The sequence below is a fragment of the Artibeus jamaicensis genome, unplaced genomic scaffold, assembly GCF_021234435.1.
Source record: "Artibeus jamaicensis isolate MK-2021 breed Jamaican fruit bat unplaced genomic scaffold, CSHL_Jam_final contig_452, whole genome shotgun sequence".
NCBI lineage: Eukaryota > Metazoa > Chordata > Mammalia > Chiroptera > Phyllostomidae > Artibeus > Artibeus jamaicensis.
The window spans coordinates 14784751-14806526 of record NW_026521837.1 but is presented as its reverse complement, the minus strand read 5'-3'; the positions used below and the strand labels follow the sequence as shown (position 1 = coordinate 14806526).

Here is a 21776-nt window from a genome sequence, read left to right as displayed (position 1 = left end):
TTGCATTGAGTGCAGCACAAATAAAAATGTGTCACAGATGCTTCAAAGACGGTTGAGAAACTGTTGAAAGTGATCCACATTCTGGAAAGCTTGTATCAAACACCTGAGAATGTTGAATGTGTTTGGGCTGCAATCAACAAAGATCAACACGTGACAGTGTGAGAACTAGAAGCTGATCTGGGGATTCCAAAAACTACTGTGTTCAAGATTCTGATACAGGATCATGGCATGAAATTTGTTTCACGGCTCCTACTGCCAGAGCAGAAGGCACATTGTGCTGCAGTTGCTAATGACTTGATTCAACTACTACCAACGAGCCAGATTTGATGACCTGTGACTTCTGGCTTTTCCAAAAACTAAAACCTTCTTTGAAAAGGTAGAGATTTCAGAGCACTGATGAGATTCTGGAAAATATGATGGGGCAGCTGATGTCAATTCCAGCAAAGGATTTTGCAGTGTTTTGAATAGTGGAAGACATGCTAGAAAAACTGTGTGAGGTCCCAAGGTCCCTACTTTGAAGGGGACTGAGGCATCATTGTCCTATGTACAATATTTTTTGAATCTTATACCTTCTTCAATAAATGTCTGTATTTTTCATAGCACATGGCTTGATACTTTCAGGACAAACCTCATATGTTTATGAATAAGGTTAGCCTGATCTACCTACTGCCTATTTTTTGAAATCTCTGAAGACTTGATTTATAGCCTAATGCTTAGTATTTTTGTAAATGGTCCATCTGTATTTGAAAATAATGTATATTTGCCAGTAGTTGGCAATGGTCTATAGGTGTTAGCTAGATTAAACTTATTAGTTGAATTTTTCATATCTTCTATATCTTGCTTATATATCACTTTGAGTGGGTTTCAAACACTCCCCCTACAATGATGCATTTTACAATTATTCCTCATGGTCTGTTTAATTTTTACTTAATAATTTTTGAATCAATAGTACTAGGTGATGACAAATTATAGCTTTCTGTTGAGAAAGCCCAGGGAGAGAGCCCAGAAATAAACCCAAGTCTCTATGGTCAATTAATATTCAACAAAGGGTACAGAAGCATAAAATGGAGTAAAAATATTCTCTTCAACAAATGATGGTGAGAGATCTGGACAGCTACATGCAAAAAAAATGAAACTGAAGCACCAACTTACACCATATACAAAAATGAATTCAAGGTGGATAAAAGACTTAAAATAGGTTGTGACACCATAAAAGTCCTAGAGGACAACATAAGCAGGAAAATCTCAGATATTTCATGAAACAATATTTTCACTGATATGTCCCCTTAAAGCAAGGGACAAAAAGGAAAGATAAACAAATGGGACCTAATCAAAATAAAAAGCTTCTGCATAGCTAAAGAAAATAACATTAAAATGAAAAGAGAACCAATTATATGGGAAAACATATTTGCAAATGATACCTCGGACAAGGGTTTGATCTCTACAATATATAAAGAACTCACAGGAATCCACTTCAGGAAGACGAACAACCAGATAAAAAAAAAATAGGCAAAGGATTTGAGCAAACACTACTCCAAGGAGGACATACAGAGGGCCCAGAAACATATGAAAAGATGCTCAGCATCACTAGCCATCAGAGAGATGCAAATGAAAACGACAATGAGATACCACTTTATGCCAGTCAGAATGGCTATCATAAACAAATCAACAAACAACAAGTGTTGGAGAGGATGTGCAGAAAAGGGAACCCTGGTGAACTGTTGGTGGGAATGCAGACTGGTGCAGCCACTGTGGAAAAGAGTATAGAATTTCCTCCGAAAAGTAAAAATGGAACTGCCTTTGATCTGGCAATTCCACTATGGAAATTATATCCTAAGAATCCTGAAACATCATTTCAAAAGAATCTATAATACCACAATGTTCATAGCAGCACAATTTACAATAGCCGAGAGCTGGAAGCAACCTAAGTGCCCATCGGTAAATGAGTGGATCAGAAAACTGTGGTACATATACATAATGGAATATTATGCAGCAGAAAGAAAGAAGAAGCTCCTACCCTTCACGACAGCATGGATGGAAGTGGAGAGCATTATGCCAAGTGAAATAAGCCAGGCTGTGAAAGACAAGTACCATATGATCTCACCTACACATGGAACATAATCGACAAAATGAAAAAGCAAGCAAAATACAACCAGAGACATTCAAATAAAGAACAAATGACAGTAACCACAGAGGAGGGAGGAGAGGGATAATGGGTGATAATAGGGGAAGGGCCATCAAGTAACATGTATAAAGGATATATGGACAAAGCCAAAGCGGGTAAGTTCAAGAGCGGGAGTTGGGGATGTGTGGGATGGGTGGGTGTGGTGGGGTAAAATGGAGAAAACTGTACTTGAACAACAATAAAAAAATTAAAAAACTTTATTTTTATTCATGCTTTTAGCTATATCAGCCTTTTTTGTGGCGGTGGTTCTGGTCAATCATTCTTTGTCCTTTTATTTTCAATTATACTCTGACTATATGCGTTTAGTGGGGCCCTTTTATTCCTAACACATTCAGAAAATAGGTTGATTTTGTTTTGATTACCAGGTTACAAGGTCTCTTTTTTCTGTTGTTTTCCACTCCTATTTCTTTGTTTTCTTTTTTTTCTTTTTGTGTCTTTTTGGGAAATGATTTAGTACCTTTCCAATGTCATTCACTCCTCCCCCTTTTCATCAGTTTACTTGCTTGGAATCTACTCTATTTTTGTCTTTTTAGTAAATATCATTGGTGTTGCTATGACGTGTGTACTGGCCTGCAGTGCCGGTTGTGGTTTGGATGGAAAATCAAGACAAATTCACACAGACTACCAAGTCCTGTGGAGTAAAAGGACCAGCATGGCTACTCCCTCAAAGAGGAGTGCCTCAGAATGTCCTGGCCACCCTCTCAGGAGGAGAGCACCTCAACCCTTGCCTAGACAGGCTTTTATTGTTTTTTTTTTTTTTTTGCACAGGAGTTCAGATAGAACTTATTAATTATTGTCAGGCAGTATACAGTAGATAGCATACAAAGAACTATTAGGGCTTCTTCTAAGTCAGGGTCTATCAACTAAAAGGCTACAAAACTTTGGGAAAACAAACTCATTTTCTGCCCAGGCCTTTATCATTTAACTAAGAGCATCTTAGCAAAGCAGGCTTCACAGGATTTTACACATCCTTTCTCAGGCCTAATCACCCAGAGAACCCACCATTCCCAGCACAGGGCTGTACAACCCTTGGTCATTGTTTTCAGGCTTAAGTCAGGCAGAGGAGGCAGATAGCCAAGGAATTCTCGGAGACTTCTCACAGACAGACAAAGAGGACTCAGGCTTTGTCAAAGCTGGGGGGGGAGGGTCCATCACCCCCTTTCTCCATAGCCCCCCAAGTCCTTCCCTGGAGCCTTCAAGTGATCATGCCTGTCTTAGGTGGTTCCCCCCGTGGGGAATCTTACCCTTCATTGGCTAACTGATCAAGCATTGGAGGCCAGTTATGGAAAAAGGAGAAGTGGCTCTCCTGCCAGGGAGATAAGGTGTGTCTCCTTAGTGGTTTAAGGTCCGAAGGCCGCTCACTCAGCCTTAGCTATGGGGGGGGGGGGTTACATCTCCTAAAACCAGGCAGGGTGGTTCCCAACATTGCTACATACACACTTACTTAATAAGGCTTGTATTTTGTCAAGATCTTTGCTCTCCTGAACAATGCCTTAGGCTGTTTACTTTTTTCAACCTTATAAATTGTTGCAATCAATTGCTGTTTAGATTAAACTGTATTTATTAGTTTCTTTATTTCCTTCTTACATCTCCACATTCCTTATAGAATTGTTGTCCTTTGTGAAGTGTACCTTTTAGAAATCCCTTTAGTGACCGACTTTTAGTGATAAATGTTCTTTTTTATTCACTTATTCAAATTAGTGCATATCTTATGCTTTGCATAAGGGAATACATATAAAAATCTCTGGGACAAAGGAAGATGGCGATAGAGTAGGACGGAGCGGATTCTAGCTCCCGTACTCGTGGGTGAAAATCCTGGCAGATCTATAGAAAAGCAGTGCACTAATCCATCGGTTATCCAGCATTTGTGAAATTAAAAGAACAGAGATTGTGACGGACGCTGAGACACCAGAAAGTGGCAGGTCAGTGGGGTCTCGGGGACCGAAGTAAAGACAAAGCAGCCGTCGGGGCCGGCACCCCTGGCCAGGTGGCCCCGGTGCTGCCTCTATGGCCAGGGACCAGAGCCATTGGTCTGAGACCAACACCAGAGGCGTCTGCCACAGGAGCCTGGGTACCCAGCGGCCCCAGTGGCCACCAGCACGGGCCAGCAGCTCCTCCGCTCTCCATATAAGCAAAACTGGACAATGCCCGGCAGAGACCTGTCTGCTTGCCTGCTTGCATTATCCGGGAGGGTTACAAAGAAAGACACAGGGCCTTGTTCAACTGCAGACTCTGTGATCGCAAGCCTGGGAGGGTTGAGAGACACATTGGCCTCACTGGTCTGGTTGGTGACTGAGCTGTACTGAGAGGCAGGCTATCTGGAGAGTTTTTTTTTTTTTTTAAGTGGACTGAGGTTTTCTCCTGCCAGGGCAGCTTGGCTTGCTTCCCACCCGGCCTTGCAGCGAGCCAGGGGGAAAGTGGAGGCATTTAGGGCTCCACCACAGGACTGGGAATCGTCCCGGAAGGTCAGGCAGGCCGGCATGGGTGCGGAGGCTTCTGGGTCCCTGCCACAGGGCTCGGAGGTACCTTGCTGGTTTCTCGGATCCCAGACAGCTTGGCGGGTGCACATAGGCGCAGAAGCCTCTGAGTCCCCGACACAGGACTGGAAGCACCTTGCCAGTTTCACCTGGCCGGTATGCATTGGCGCAGAAATGGTTGAGTCCCTCCACAGGACTAGGAAGGACCCTACCAGAACCCGTGGGTCCCAAGAAGCTTGGCGAGTGTGTGGGCGCCCACACCCCAGTATGGTAGCCTGGCTGGTACGCGCACTTGCGTGGGCATCCCAGCCCACAGAGAGATCCTGCTGCAACCAGAAAAACCAGTCTGGAGAGTTTGAAACCAACAAGAAACCAAAAAGGGTTTCTCTGTTGTTGTTGTTATTGTTTTTTGTTGTTTGTTTATTTTGGGGGTTCCCCCCTTTTTTTAGTAACTTTTTTGTGCATTTGTTTAGTAATCTTATATATTTTTAAATTTTATTACTGCTTTATCTTTCTATACTTTGTTCCTCTCCTCTCTTTTTCCCTGTTTTAGTCCTTCTTCCTTTCCTCTTAAACTCATCGCTTTCGCCTCCCTTCTCCTGCCTTTTTGTTTGTTTGTTTGCTTGTTGCTTCATTTTCTTTTACCCACAAGAGACACAAACAACAAGGAACTGTGAAAGGACCAGAATGGGACCCATAGAGGGGGCATCTCAACAGTAGAGACAGAGAGACAAATTTCATCTTCCTATAGCAGAGAAGCCACGAGGTGTTGCATATTTTTTTCATTATTCTCACTTTTATATTTTAATAGTATCTCTGTATTCCTCCTCTTTCTGTATATGCTTCTCAGGCTTGAGTAGTTATATTGTATTATTAGACAGGCTCACCCTGTTCTTTCCTCCACAATGCTTTGCTAATCCTCTATACCCCATGACACTTGTTTTCCTTTAGCACACTACCTAAAGCTCTATACCCCCCACTCAAATAGATCACATAGGAGTGCTGCTCTAATATTAGTGTAAATAATAGCTGATCTATACAATAGTAAATACTTCACAACACATCTCCTGGATCTTAGCCCATTGTACAGGTCCCTGAATTATATTACTGTAGTGATTAACTCTATTTACTCACACACTACACCTGTTTACTGTTACTTACACCCACCTTACCTCAAAATCTGACCATCTGCAACCTCACTGCTTTCTAGTTCCAACTAACAAGCCTTCCCTCCCCAACAAGAGGCTTATCTTTTGTCCATCCTTTCGTAAAAGTGGCAAGTTGAGCTGAAGAATACAGTTAACACTATATATAGCCTAAAGATCGTCTATCTCCTCTCTACCAGCTGTGACTGTAAATATCATAAAAACTCTTCTGCTGTCATAAACCGTTTTGCCTCCCCCTCCAACTGATTGCACGTACATGATAAAAAGAGTAGGTGGAAATGGAGAACATCAAGATATCTGAAGGAGTCTGCACCACTGAAATTCACAGGTATTATACCACAGAGGTTCATAACATAAACCCAGGGAGTCAGAACAGATCAATTTTAGAAGCTGAGGCTAACAAGAAGAGTCTCACAAACAATGGGAAGACAAAGAAACAATCCCCAAATGAAAGAAAAAGCAGAAATTTCAGAAAGAATGTTAGATGAAATAGAGGCTAATCAACTATCAGATAGTGAATTCAAAGTACTGGTTATCACGTAGTTCAAAGAGCTCACAATGAGCTACCAGAAACTACAGGGGAGCTACAATGATCTCACCGAAAACTATATCAACATGAAAAAGGAAATAGAAATTATCAGCAAGGGGCAAGAGGAAATGAAGAATACAATTTCCGAATTGAGGAACATGGTAGAAAGTTTCAAAAGTAGCATTGATGAGGTCGAGGATCGGATTAGCGAGTTGGAGGACAAAGTAGAAAGCATCTCACGGAAAGAGCAGGAAAAGGAAAAGAAACTCAGAAAGAATGAAGAGGGATTAAGAGAAATACAAGACAATATGAAACGTAATAATATCCAAATAATAGGGATACCAGAAGGAGAAGAAAAACAAGGGATAGAAAACATATTTGAAAGAGTAATGAGAGAAAATTTCCCTAATTTCATGAGAGAAAGTCACACAAATCCAGGAATCACAGAGAGTGCCAACCAAGAGGAACCCAAGGAGGCCCACTTCAAGACACATCATCATCAAAATGGCAAAATTCCTAGACAAAGAAAGAATCTTAAAGGCAGCAAGGGAGAAAAAAGAAGTAACATAGAAGGGAGCCCCAATAAGGTTATCCACTGACTTCTCAATGGAAACACTCCAAGCAAGAAGAGAATGGCAAGAAATATTCCAAGTAATGAGGAACGGAGGCCTACAACCAAGGCTATTTTACCCAGCAAGGCTCTCAATCAAGATAGAAGGCCAAATAAAGAGCTTCCAAGACAAAAGAAGTCTAAAAGAATAGGCCCCCACCAAACCAGTCCTACAAGAAATACTACAAGGATTGCTTTAAGGAAAGGAAGGAAAAGTGAGAGTCAGAGAAGAACACAGGTACAATAATGGCAATGAATAAGTACCTATCAATAATAACCTTAAATGTAAATGGATTAAATGCTCCAATCAAAAGACACAGAATAGCTGAACGGATAAGAAAGCATGACCCTCACATATGCTGCCTACAAGAGACCCACCTCAGGACAAAAGACGATCACAGACTAAAAGTGAAAGGCTAGAAACAAATTTACCAAGCAAACGGACAAGAAAAAAAAGCTGGGGTAGCAATTCTCATATCAGACAAAATAGACTTCAAAAACAGGGCCATAGAGAGAGACCCGGAAGGTCACTTCATTATACTCAAGGGAAGAATCCACCAAGAAGACATTGTAAATATATATGCACCCAAAATAGAAGCACCCAAATATATCAAGAAAATCTTAGAGGATTTCAAGAAAGATATTGACAGCAACACAATTATAGTAGGGGATTTTAACACCCCACTATCAAAAACGGACAGATCTTCCAGACAAAATATCAACAAAGATATTGCGGCATTAAACAACACCCTTGATGAAATGGACTTAACTGATATATACAGACCCCTTCATCCCAAAGAAGCTAAATACACATTCTTTTCAAATGCACATGGAACATTTTCAAAGACAGACCACATGATAGGGCACAAAACAAGCCTCAACAAATTCAAGAAAATTGAAATCATACCAAGAATTTTCTCTGACCACAAGGGACTGAAATTGGAAATCAACCCCAGAGGAAAAAACCCAAAGCGCCCAAAATCATGGAGACTGAATGGTATGCTATTAAACAATGAATGGGTCAAGAATGAAATTAGGGAAGAAATCAAAAAGTTTCTGGAAACAAATGAAAACAAACTCACAAAAACCCAAAACTTATGGGACACAGCGAAGGCAGTCCCAAGAGGGAAGTTTATAGCAATACAGGCCTACTTAAAGAAGATAGAAACATTTCAAACAAACAACCTAACCCTACACCTGCAAGAACTCAAGGAACAACAACAAAGACAGCCCAGAGCAAGCAGAAGGAAGGACATAACCAAGATTAGAGCAGAACTAAATGACATAGAGATTAAAAGCACAATCCTAAGGATCAATTAATCGAGGAGTTGGTTCTTTGAAAAGATAAACAAAATAGATAAGTTTTTAAGTAGGCTCATCAAGAAAAGAAGAGAGAGGACTCAAATAAACACAATCAGAAATGAAAGAGGAGAGATTACAACTGATACCACAGAAATAGAAGGGACTGTAAGAAATTACTATGAAGAACTGTACACCAAGAAATTTGAAAACCTAGGGGAAACATTTCTAGAAAAATACAATCTTCCAAAACTCAATGAAAAAGAAACAGAAAATCTGAACACACCAATAATAGCAAAAGAAATTGAAGCAGTAATCAAAAACCTCCATCACACAAAAGCCCTGGACCAGATGGTTTCACAGGAGAATTCTACAAAGCATTTAAGGAAGAGCTAACCCCTATTCTTCACAGACTATTCCAAAAAATCCAGAAGGATGGAAAACTCCCAAATTTTTTTTATGAAGCCAGCATCATCCTAATTCCAAAACCAGATAGAGACACAACAAAGAAAGAGAACTTCAGGCCAATATTGCTGATGAACATAGATGCTAAAATTCTCAATAAAATATTGGCAAATCGCATCCAACAATATATCCAAAAGATCATACACCATGACAAGTGGGATTCATCCCAGGGACGTAAGGATGGTTCAACATCCGCAAATCAGTAAATGTAATACATCACACAAACAAAAGCAAAGACAAAAACCACATGATCATATCAATAGACACGGAAAAAGCTTTTGATAAGGTACAACACCCATTTATGATAAAAACACTCAGCAAAGTGGGAATAGAGGGAGCATTCCTCAATACAATAAAGGCCATGTATGAGAGACCTACAGCCAACATCATACTCAATGGGCAAAAACTAAAAGCTTTTCCACTAAGATCAGGAACAAGACAAGCATGTCCACTTTCACCACTTCTATTCAATATAGTTTTGGAAGTTTTGGCCATAGCTGTCAGACAAGAAAAGGAAATAAAAGGCATCCAAATAGGAAAGGAGGAAGCAAAACTGTCACTGCTTGCAGATGACATGATAGTGTACATGGAAAATCCTATAGACTCTACCCAAAAACTGCTCGAACTAATTAATAAATTTGGCAAAACAGCAGGATAGGAAGTCAATATTCAGAAATTAAAGGCGTTTTTGTACACTAACAATGAATCAGCAAAAGTAGAAATCAAGAAAAAAATCCCATTCGATATAGCAAAAAGAAAAATAAAATATCTGGGAATAAACCTAACCAAGGATGTAAAAGACCTGTATGCAGAAAACTACACAGCACTGAAGACAGAAATCAGGGAAGACACAAACAAATGTAAATATATACCTTGTTCATGGATTGGAAGAATTAACATCATCGAAATGTCCATACTACCCAAAGTAATTTGCAGATTCAATGCAATATGTATTAAAGTACCAATGGCATATTTCACAGACATAGAACAAATACTTCAAAAATTTATGTGGAACCATAAGTGACCCCGAATAGCAGCTGCACTTTTGAGAAAGAAGAACAAAGTAGGAGGGACCACAATACCTGATATCAAATTGTATTACAAGGCCACTGTAATCAAAACACCGTGGTACTGGCATAAAAGCAGGCACATAGACCAATGGAACAGAACAGAGAGCCCAGAAATCAACTGAACTCTCTACAGTCAATTAATATTCGACAAAGGGGACAGTAACATAAAATGGAATAAAGATAGCCTCTTCAACAAATGGTGTTGGGAGAACTGGACAGCTACGTGCAAAAAAATGAAACTTGAGCACCAACTTACACCATACACAACAATAAATTCAAGGTGGATAAAAGACTTAAATATAAGCCATGACACCATTAAAGTCCTAGAGGAGAACACTGGCAAGAAAATCTCAGATATTTCACGCAGCAACATTTTTACCGATATGTCCCCTAGAGCAAGGAATGTAAAAGAAAAAATAAACAAATGGGATCTCATCAAAATTAAAACCTTGTGTGTGGCTAAAGAAAACAGTATTAAATTAATAAGACAGCCAACTGTATGGGAAAACATTTGCCAATGATACCTCAGACAAAGGTTTAATCTCCAAAATATACAAAGAACTTACATGACTCCACTCTAAGAAGACATCTAACACAATTAAAAAATGGGAAAAGAACCTGAACAGACAATTCTCCAAGGAGGACATACAGAATATCCAGAGACACATGGAGAGATGCTCAATATCGTTAGCTATCAGAGAGATGCAAATTAAAACCACAATGAGATACTACTTTACACCAGTCAGGATGGCTATCATAAACAAAACAACCAACAACAAATGTTGGAGAGGGTGTGGGGAAAAGGAGTCCTCAGTTCACTGTTGGTGGAATTGCAGACTGGTACAACCATTATGGAAAAAAGTATGAAATTTTCTCAGAAAAATAAAAATCGACCTGCCTTTTGACCCAGCAATTCCACTGCTAGGATTATAGTCCGAGAATCCTAAAACATCAATTTCAAAGAACCTATGCCCCACAATGTTCATAGCAGCACAATTTACAATAGCCAAGAGCTGGAAACAACCTAGGTGCCCATCAGTAAATGAATGGATCCAAAAATTGTGGTACATATACACAATGGAATTCTATGCAGCAGAGAGAAAGAAGGAGCTACTACCCTTTGCAACAACATGGATGGAACTGGAAAGCATTATGCTGAGTGAAATAGGCCAGGTGTTGAAAGACAAATACCATATGATCTCACCTTTAACAGGAAGCTAAACAACAAAACAAACAAGGAAGCAGAATAAAAACAAAGACACTGAATTAGAGAACAGGGGGACAGTGATCAGAGGGGAGAGGGAAGGGAATTTAAGGGGAAAATGGGGAGGGATTTTGAGGAACAAGTATGAAAGACACAGGGACGAGAACTAAGGGGGGTAGAAATGGGAGGGAGGTGGGGAGCATGTGGTGGGGGGCTGGGATGGGAGAAATAGACAAAAAAACTGTACTTGAAAAATAACTAAATAAAATAAAAAAAGAAAAAATATCTCTGCTCAATGGGTCTAAAATTATAGGCGTAAAGACGGGCAATAAATAAGATAAAATAAAATATATTAAGATATTACATTGTGTAGCAGAGAAAATGAAGCATAAATATATGGTATGAGATTTTTAGATAGGTTTGTCAAGGAAGACCTTACTGGGAAGGTGACTTTTGAATCAAGACCTGAAAGAACTGAGAGAATATGAAAGTATCTAATGAAAACACATTACAGATGAATGGAACAGATAAGGGACATGGCATGTTCAAGATATAGCAAGAAAGCCAGTAAGGTTATAGCAGAAAGAATTATTTGGAGACTTGTGGATGTGCCTGAACAGAGGTGTAATGTGTATCCAGAGGATACATGGCTTGCAAGGTCATGCCTTACCGAGAGATGGAAGGTATTACAAGGTTTTGAATCAAGAAGTGATCTGATCTGTCCTAGCAGGTTTACTCTGCACGTTATAGTTTGTAGAGGAGCACAAACAGAAGCTAGTAATAGGCTCTTGTCATATCTGTGAGAAATGATGGTGGCTTGGAGGAGAGTGTTCCGTGTGGGTGAAGAGATGTGTCACAGTCTAGGTATCCTTTGAAGACTTAGCTGATAGGATATGACAATGCTTCCAATATAGACTGTGAGGCAAAAGAGAAGCCAAGGATAACTTAGAGGTTTAAGTCCAAGCAACTATCAGGGGATATTTGCTATTAACTGAGATGGAGACAAATGTGAAAGGTAATGATTTTCGAGAGATTATCAGGGACTTCATTTTGAACAAATTAACTTTAAAAATATTAGAATGTCTTAGTTTTATACTTATGCTTGCTATAAAGATTTGCTGGCTGTATTATTTTATTTGTTATTTAACCTCTGTTAGTTCTTTAAAGAGTCATTCCATTGACTTCAAATTTTTATTGTCACTGATGATGATGCAGCCGTCAAGCTGTTATCCCTTTATATGCAAACTTTCTCTTCTACCTGTTTTTGTGATGCCTGTCTTTTACATTGATTAGTGATCTTGTATCTCACACTGGTATTGAGCATTCTTCTGTCAATGTGTTTTTTTCCTTTTGTTGCAATTATTCAGGAATTATTCTTTTCCCCTAATTTTCATTAATTTGAATAGATATGAGGGTTTTGTTTGTTTGCTCATTTTTTTGTTTTATTTGTTCCACTTGGCTGGGGTCGCATGCTCTCAGTCTGAATTCATATGCCTTTCTTTCATTCTCAAATATTCCCAGAAATTAATTTTTCTCATACTGCTTCCCCAGCTTCCTTTCTTTTCTACACTACTCTGCCCTACTTCTATTCTATTCTATTCTATTCTATTCTATTCTATTCTATTCTATTCTATTCTATTCTATTCTAATTATCTAATGTTGCAAATTCCAGCCTCTGGAACACTTGTTTCTCCAGCATTTTTTAAATTCTTTATGTCTTAAACCTGACAGTCACTAAATTTATTATTATTATTTAGGAGATACAGTATTTCTAGCTGTTTAGTAACTCCATCAGTTTTAGAGTTGATATCATATCTGTACTCATTTTGACAGTATTGCATGCTATCTTTTCATTATTGCTATAATATCTCTGGAGTAGTTGAATATTGTTATACATATTTTGCATAATTAGCAAAACAATCCTCTTTCTAAAATGTGGTATGTGATATGAATTTATTTTAATTAAAAATATATAATCTTTTTTATTTTTTAAGGATTTTATTTATTCATTTTTAGAGAGAAGAAAGGGAGGAAGAAAGAGAGGGAGAGAAACATCAATGTATGGTTGCATCTCACGTGGCCCCCACTGGGGACCTGGCCCACAACCCAGGCATGTACCCTGACTGGGAATCAAACAGGCAACCCCTTGGTTCCCAGCCCATGCTCAGCCCACTGAGCTACACCAGCCAGGGCTATATTCTTTTTTATATTTTTTCCATTGCCATTTAGTCCCCATGGACACCTCTCCCCAGCAACCAACACCTTGTTGTCTATGGCTATGAGTACTTTTTGCTCAATCCCTCCAACCCCTAACCTCCTGCACTCTCTGTAGCTGTCATCTGCTTTCCACCTATGAGTCTGTCTCTTTCTTGTTAGTTCCGTTACTTTGTTAGATTCCACATGTGAGTGAAACCACATGGTATTTGTCTTTCTCTGGCTTATTTCACTTAGTATAATGTCCTCCAGGGCCATCCACATTGTTGCAAAGGGTAAAATTTTCTTATTTTTTATGGCTGACTTGAAGTCCAATATGTAAATATCCCATAGTTGTTTTATCCATTTATCGGTTGATGAACTCTTGGGCTGAATCCATATCTTTTCTATTGTAAATAATGCTGCAATAAACACAAGGGTGCTTATATTCTTTTGAATTAGTGTTTTGGGTTCCTTCAGATATATTCCTAGAAGCGGGATTGCTGGATCAAAAGGCAGATGCATTTTTAATTTTTCAGGCATCTCCATGTTGTTTTCCACTGTGGCTGCACCAATCTGCATTCCCACTGGCAGTGCAAAAGGGTTTCCCTTTCTCCACATCTTTGGCAGCACTTGTTGTTCCCACTTCTCAGTTTGGCTTTGGGGGGATGTTAGTGTAGGTTTCACTTACTCCTCCACCATCTTGGATCCCATCTAGTTTTATTTTTAAAGGTTGTATCAATAACCAAAGCTGTAGCTTTTGTATATATGTGTGTGTGTGTATATATATATATATATATATATATATATATATATATATTTATTTGTATCTATGTATTTTAAAAATAAAATTCACACAATTATTTATAAGGTGCATCATAATATGTATATTTGTAGAGAAGAACAAGCTGCTATATATTCACATCACTATTTGCTAAAATAGTTTTTATATGATTGCTACCTTGATAATTTGATAACACTTCTAATTTGTAGCTTATAATCCTGATCATAGCACAATATTGAAGTTTGCCAAATTTTTCTTAATTGAATATAATAAAAAGTAAGATTACTATTTTTATAAAAGATTTGGACAAGAAACTAATAGCTTGAGACTTTGCTGTGTTAGAAACTATATTTTGTAGAGATTATTTGTATTGTAAAGTATTTTTGACTTTGACAACTTTAAAATTGCATTCAGTACTAGGCAGAAAAATGATGTTACTTAAAATCATAACTCCAGTGTAGTGTATGAAGTAGAGATACTAGCTGTACTCTGAACCATTTTATTTTGCTATAAATGAAAGTCATTGTTGAGCACAGCCTCATGAACTGTGTTTTACAGGCAAGTTATTTTGTAAAGATTAAATTAAATTCATTGCAAGGTACCTGCTTTCAGAGATTGTAACAATTCCTACATATTTGAAGTATACTGTGCATTACTTTAGTGTAAGAAAAAGTCAGAAAGACAGTTTTCCATCCCACTGAACCTTTTCAGAATAGGTCTCATATCTGAACTAAAAAGTTTTATTAAGTACAAATTGAAGTGAACTTATATCAGTATGAAATAATGAAAATACACTTTCAAAGGTCTGCTTTGCTTTTTCAGAGGAGGAATTGAAAGTATACTTCAAGATTACTTACAGAGTGTACAAAGGTTTTGTTGAATTTGAATAACTGCTGTATTTGGAGTATTATGAATGCTGAATAACTGTCATGAATCATAGGTTTTGCAGACAGAGTAATGCCTTCCCATCCCTTACTCTCACCCCTCCAAAATGCCTATATTTCAATCTTAGGGTCTATGAATTAATATCTGTTAATATTTTATGGGAAGGGGCTTTTACACTTGATATTAAAGATTGCTAGTCAGGTGACATTAAATTAGACTCTTAAATAATTTGGGGACGGATTTAATCACAAGGGCCCCTGGGAGAGGAAGGCAAAAGAGTCAGTGAAAGATGAAGTAGAAAGAAGAGGAAGAGGAAAATTAATGAAAGGTTTTCTATCTTTTTTATATTCATTGTATTTGTAACTCTTTTCTTCTTTGTCAGAACAGTGACTATGTGGGAAAAAGGTACACTGTCTAGGATGTACAATATACAGAACATGTATCATAGAAATGTACACTTGAAGCCTATATAATCTCATTAACCTATGTCACCCCAATACATTTAAATAAAAATAAAATAAATAAAAATTTCAAAAAAATTGAAGAAAAAACCATCTAGAAATAAGAAATTAAGAAATAAATCTTCTTTGTAATATCATCCAATAAATTCTTTAATAATTAATTTAACCAAAGAGGTAAATAATTTGTATACCAAAACTGTAAGACATTGGCCAAATATATTGAAGAAGACACAAGTAGAAAGATATGAGTTCTTTGATCAGAAGAATTAATAATATGAAAATGTCCATATTATTCAAAGTGATTTAAAATTCAATGCAATCCCTATCAAAATTTTAATGGCGTGGTCACAGAAGTAGAGAAAACAGTTCTAACATTTGTATGGAACCACAAAAGACCCTTAATAGCCTAAGCAATCTTGAGAAAGAACAAAACTGGAGGCCTCACATTTCTGATATCAAGCTCTTTTACAAAGCTATAGTTATCAAAACAGTGTGATACTAAATAAAGATAGACACATACACCAATGCAACAAAATGGAAAGCCTAGAAGTAAACCTACACATTACAGTTAGTTTATACATGACAAGGGTGCACAGTGGGCAAAGGACAGTCTCTTCAATAAATGGTGCTGGGGAACCAAGAATCACATGCAGGAGAATGAAACTGAACCACTATCATATACCATACACAAAAAACTAACTCAAAAATACATAAAAACTTGAACGTAAAACCTAAAACTATAAATCCTGGAAAAAAATGTAAAGAAAAGCTCCTTGACATTGATCTTGGCAATGATTTTTTTGGATGTGATATCAAAAGTACAAGCAACAATAACAAAAATAAATGGGAGCATATCACACTAAAATGCTTCTGCACAGCAAAAGAAATAGTCAACAAAATGGAAATACAACCTATGAAGTGGGAGGAAATATTTGCAAACCACATATCTGATAGGGGTTTAATATCTAAAATACAGAAGAAATTTCTACAAGTCAATAGCAAAAAACTAATAACCCAATTTAAAAATGGGCAAAAGACCTGAATGAATTTTTTTCTAAATAAAACATACAAAGGGCCAACAGGTACTGAAAAGAGATGTTTAACATCACTAATAATCGGGAAAATGCAAATCAAAACCATAGTGAGATATCACCCTATACCTGTTAGGATTGTTTTTAATAAAACATACAGCAGATAAATGTTGGCATGAGTGTGCGGAAAAAGGAACCCTTGTGCACTGTTGGCCATAATGTAAATTCGTGTAGCCACAGTATGAAGGTTGCTCAAAAAATTAAAAATGGATCTACAATACAATCCAGCAATCCCACTACTGGGTATATATTCAAAGGAAATGAAATCAGTGTCTTGAAGAAATATCTATACTCTAATGGTCATTGGGGGTATAATAGTATTATATTATTCATAATAGCTGGGATATAGAAACAACCTAAGTATCTGTTGACAGATGAATGGTTAAAGAAAATTATGATGATATATATATGTGTATATATATATATATATACACACACACTTATAATATTATTCAGCCATAAAAAGAATCATTATGTGGGCAACAATATAATGATGAGTCAACCTTGAGGATATTGTTCTAAGTGAGATAAGCCAGACAGTGAGAGACAAATACTATACAATGTCACTTACACATGAAATAAATAAAAGTTAAATTCATCAAACCAAATTATAGAATGGTGGTTGTCAGGAAGAGGAGAGAGGGTAGAGGTTGGGCAAAGGGTGAAAACTTTCAGTTAAAAGATGAATAAGTTCTGGGGATCTCATGCATGGCCTGGTGACAATATTTAATAATACTCTATTGTATTAAATAGTACTCTATTGTATGCTTGACTCTAATATCACATGTTCTCATTACACCAGAAGAAGAAAAAGATAACTGTGAGGTGATATATGTGCAAATTACCTGAAAAGATGTGATGGTTAGTGTTTAATGCATGTCTATGCCATTTAATCCAAGATTTTGTGGGGTTCTTAAACTTTTCAAAGAAAAGAATGAATATATTAATTTTAGAATATGTAAAATATGACTACTTTTGCTAACATGTTCTTAATTCCTTTAGAAGAAGATAGCAATTTTAAAATAATTATAATATGAAATATGATTTTTCACATTTAATACTTATAAATATTGTATGAAGTCATAAATTGAATAATACTGGTAATAAAATATATACATTAAAAGGTCTTTTGTGTTGCTATAAGAAAGACCTACATATAAAGGTTGTTTTACTTTCTGAGTAAACTGTGTTCAGTGATAAAATAATGAAATTTGTTTTGCTGTTTTTTGATGAATGTGAATGGAATGGTATGAAGAGTAAAGATTCTGCTTACTGTAGAATATCTTTATCTTTCAAGTTCCACATTCCTATATACTCAAACATTTTTTATAAAATTGAATTTAAATATTGCAATGTATGCTTATGAAAAGATCATTATTTCTATGTCAATGTTAGAAATAACATTAACTAATCTTACTGTTGAATCAAATAAATGCATGATCTGAATGATCTCAATCATAGTTTTGTACTGTGTTTTGTAAAAAGGCAAGTAGGAGACTTTCTTCTGAAAGGATTTTAAAAGTGAGCTTGAAACTAAGAAAGCATGAAACAGAAAAGGCATTTGAAAGATGTATGTTTGTTGAATTTATAAAAGAAGTGACCGTGATACAACCTCATTAACACACAAAACGTAGATTGTTGAATACAGGATCTGGCACAAATAATGCCCTTTTTTCATTACAAAATCATAAGCATGTAATTCCGTAACATAACAAAATGACACTCAACCACACCACATGACATTTTAGGTGAAATATTCAAATTGTTCATCTTGTGCGAGACAACCACACACAAGCAGGCGTTATTTCTGCCGGACTCTATTTTTTCCAAAGCCAATTTACAATTGTTGCTGTTAATGCATGCATCTGCCGCTTCACATAGTAACTTGGAAAAAATGTGTTCAGTCCCTCAACCCTTGGATATAAAAATGCAACAATGAAGCAGAATAATAGACTTCCAAAATAAATTATATATGAATTTTTACCTGTATCTCTAACATTTTATTCTTTTAAAAATACCATATGCTCTCACTTGTAAGTGGAATCTAATAAATCAAACAAACTAATGAACAAAATGGAATCAGAGGCATAGAAACATGGAGCAGATGTACAGCTCTAAGAAGGGAGGGAGAAGGTGGGGACTGGTTGAAAGAAGGTGAAGGGATTAGGCAAAGAACATATACCCACGCACCATGGACGTGGGCAAGGATGTGGGGATTGCCTGTGGGTGGGGGGGGCAGGCTGGAGGGAAAGGGGCAAAGGGGAAAAGTTGGGAGAACTGTAATAGCATAAACAATACAATTTTAAAAGAATAAAACAAAAATATTTTTATATTTCTAGTGATGTTTAGTAGAAAACAATTAACACTAGACATTATGAACCTTGGCCAGGTAACTCAGTTGGTTAGAGCATTGTCTCCATACAACAAGGTTTCAGGTTCGATCTCTGGTACATACAAGAATCAACCAATGAGTGCATAAATAAGTGGAACAACAAATCAATGTTTCTCTCCCTCTAAAATCAATCAATCAATAAAAAAAATAGATGTATTTTTGTTGGGAGATTTTCTTTTTGGTTAAATTTTGAGCTAGCAAAGTTGGTATTCTGTTTCTATTTTATCTTTATAATTTCCAAACAGAACTTTTCTTTTACATCTCATGACCCAATACAATTAAATGAGCACAAAATAAATATATGTTGAAAAATTATTTTATTTAATATTGTGGAGCTAGTACACCAATTTAAAAAATTATAATTATGATGTAAGCTAACACTGAATTTTTAAAATTTATTTTAGTTTCTATAAGCATTTATTGTCAAAAAGAAAGCATTTTTCCTAGTTACCCAGCTGAGCAACTCTCTGGTAAGAAGGGTGTTGACTGTCAGTCTGTCCACTATATATTTAAATAATTGAGAATTATTAATAATTGTTTTTATAACATTAAAAATTACATAGTCATTATTTTCTCTTGCGACAGTAAAAATGCAATTATATTTTTATGAATGATAAAATTTCAGCATATAATGCATGTAGGGAGTTTTACTTAAAGTTACTTCTGGAATGATTACCTATTTTTGAGATTGACTATTCTGATATGAATAGTAAAAATGGCATGTATACAGTTTACAAATTTATTGCCACTTGGCTTCAAATTTACCCTTTAACATATGTAGTGCAAATGAAAGGAATGGAATTCCTTTAAGCATTTCCCCTTCATAATGAGTATAATTCTCAACTTTCTCAGCACCCTCTACTGGGTGCTGAAGGGACATCAGAGGAAGAAAAGGCTCTCCCGCCATTTCTGGCTCCTGAATGGTGGATCGGCAGTGTGGGTAGACAGATGTCTAGTGGTATGCTGTCCACTCACAATGCACAGACCAACCTTTCAGTCCTTGTTGGTCCTGGTGATCTTTCCTGTAACCCTCTCAAGACAGATGCCACAGTCCTAAGCCTTTCTGTTCACACTGTGACCCTCATTCCTGCTTGCTTGTAATGCACCGCAGGTTTGTTTCTCACCATCTTCCTGCCATGGCCCTCCTGCCGAGGACACTGCTCCAGGCTTCCTGGCACACCAGGGCTCCGTGAGCCCAGCCCCTGGCTGTGGTTAGTCTGCACCCCTGCTTCCACTGCCTCTGCTTGCTGGCTATGTGTGGGCAGTGGCTCACCTCACAAACACCATGGGCTCCAAGTCCTCAGCTACACTGGAACCCCCATTCCCTCTTGTGCTCACATGCCTGGCTACGCTCACGTAGGTCCTGCTTGTACCTCCTCTTTTTCCTCATGCACTCAAGAAGGATGCTTGCTGCTTGCCCACCAACTACAGACCAGCTCTGGACTGGGAAAATCAGCACAATTCTTTGTTATCCAGGAGGCAGATTTACACCTTCCCCAAAATGGTTTGAAACCTAACTTTATGAGAGGGGTTCCTTTCCATGTTTGTCCTTTTTTTGTGAACTCTCTCTTAGCTCTAGGGCATGATACAGAGTTTTCTTACATCTTAGAGTTCCTCTTTTATCATCGCTGATAATTCTTTATTCAACTTTCCCTGTTTAAACCACGGTGTGCTTTCAGTCCCTGCTCAGTGGCCTGACCTTGACTCGGCACACTTTGTTTTGTTGTAGCTGTGATGATGGCAGGAACTGATGGTCACATCAGGGTCATATGAACCAGAAATAATGCCGACATTTAGCATATTCACTTTTCTAAAGTTGAAGAACAGGATTTACCTCAAAACCAAAGCTAAAACTGAACTTTATTTAGAGCATTCCTACAATTATTGTTCAACTTTCAAATTTATATATCCAGCCTACATTTCTCCCCTGTACTTCAGACATGTATACTCAAGTGCCTATTCAACATTTCCACTTAGATTGCTAATAGATCTCTCAAAAATAAATCATAACAACAATAAACCAAATTTATCCCACCCCTACCTTCTACATCCTGATCTTTAACTTTCCTCCCCATCCTAATAAATTCAGCTGCATTACTCATGTTTCTTAAACTAGAAACATGAAATGTGTCTAGAAACCATCCTTGATTCTTCTCAAGCTCTCAGTCCCAAATCCAATCCATTAGCAAATCCTGTAAGCTCCATCTTCAAAATATATCTAGATTCCAACAATTTGTGTCTCCTCTATGCTAATACTTGGGTACAAGCTGTTGTCTTAGTTGGGTCTTTGCAAGCATTTTCTAACCAGTCTTCTTGCTTTTTTTCTTGCCACACAGTTTGTTATGTTACTCCTCTGTTCAAAATGTCTAATAGCTTCCAGTCTTAACTAGAGTAGAAAACAAAGTCCTTATGATGACCTACCAGGAACTGCAGGATGTGGCTCCCCCACTGCCTCTCTGAACTCATTTCCTTCTCTCTCTTGTTCGCTGTGCTCTAGGCACACGACATTCCCTTGAATTCCTTGAACTCTTTCCTACAATGTTCTTTCAAACATCCACAGGACTCATTTCTCTACCTTTTTCAGGTTTCTGTTTAGACCTCAACGTACAATGAAGTCTTTTCTGATGATCAGCACTCACAGTCCCCTTTACCTCATTTTATTTTGTCTATGTACTTTTTCATGTCACTTGATACTTATGGGTTCATTTGTTTGCTCTCAGTCTGCTGCCTCTGGAATGCCACCTTCATAAGTCCAGCACCTTGTCTAGAGAGTTCACCGCCATATTCTACAGTGGTGCCTGGCAGGTTAGATGCTCAAGAAATATGTGTTGAATGAATGAATTAAACAATGAATGAATAAATTCATTCAGTCCTCAATATGAATCTTTTGGAATAAAATCAGATTCCAACTTGAAGACAGAAAATTGGAGCACAGAAAGTTTAAATTATTTTCCCACAGCAATGA

The 21776-nt window shown here is 37.4% G+C and overlaps 1 pseudogene; it reads left to right on the top strand.

Moving 5' to 3' along the window:
* Positions 1-4665: 4665 nt before the first annotated feature.
* The window catches only part of LOC119055442 (dystrophia myotonica WD repeat-containing protein-like), a 31796-nt pseudogene continuing 14685 nt past the window's right edge, over positions 4666-21776 (top strand).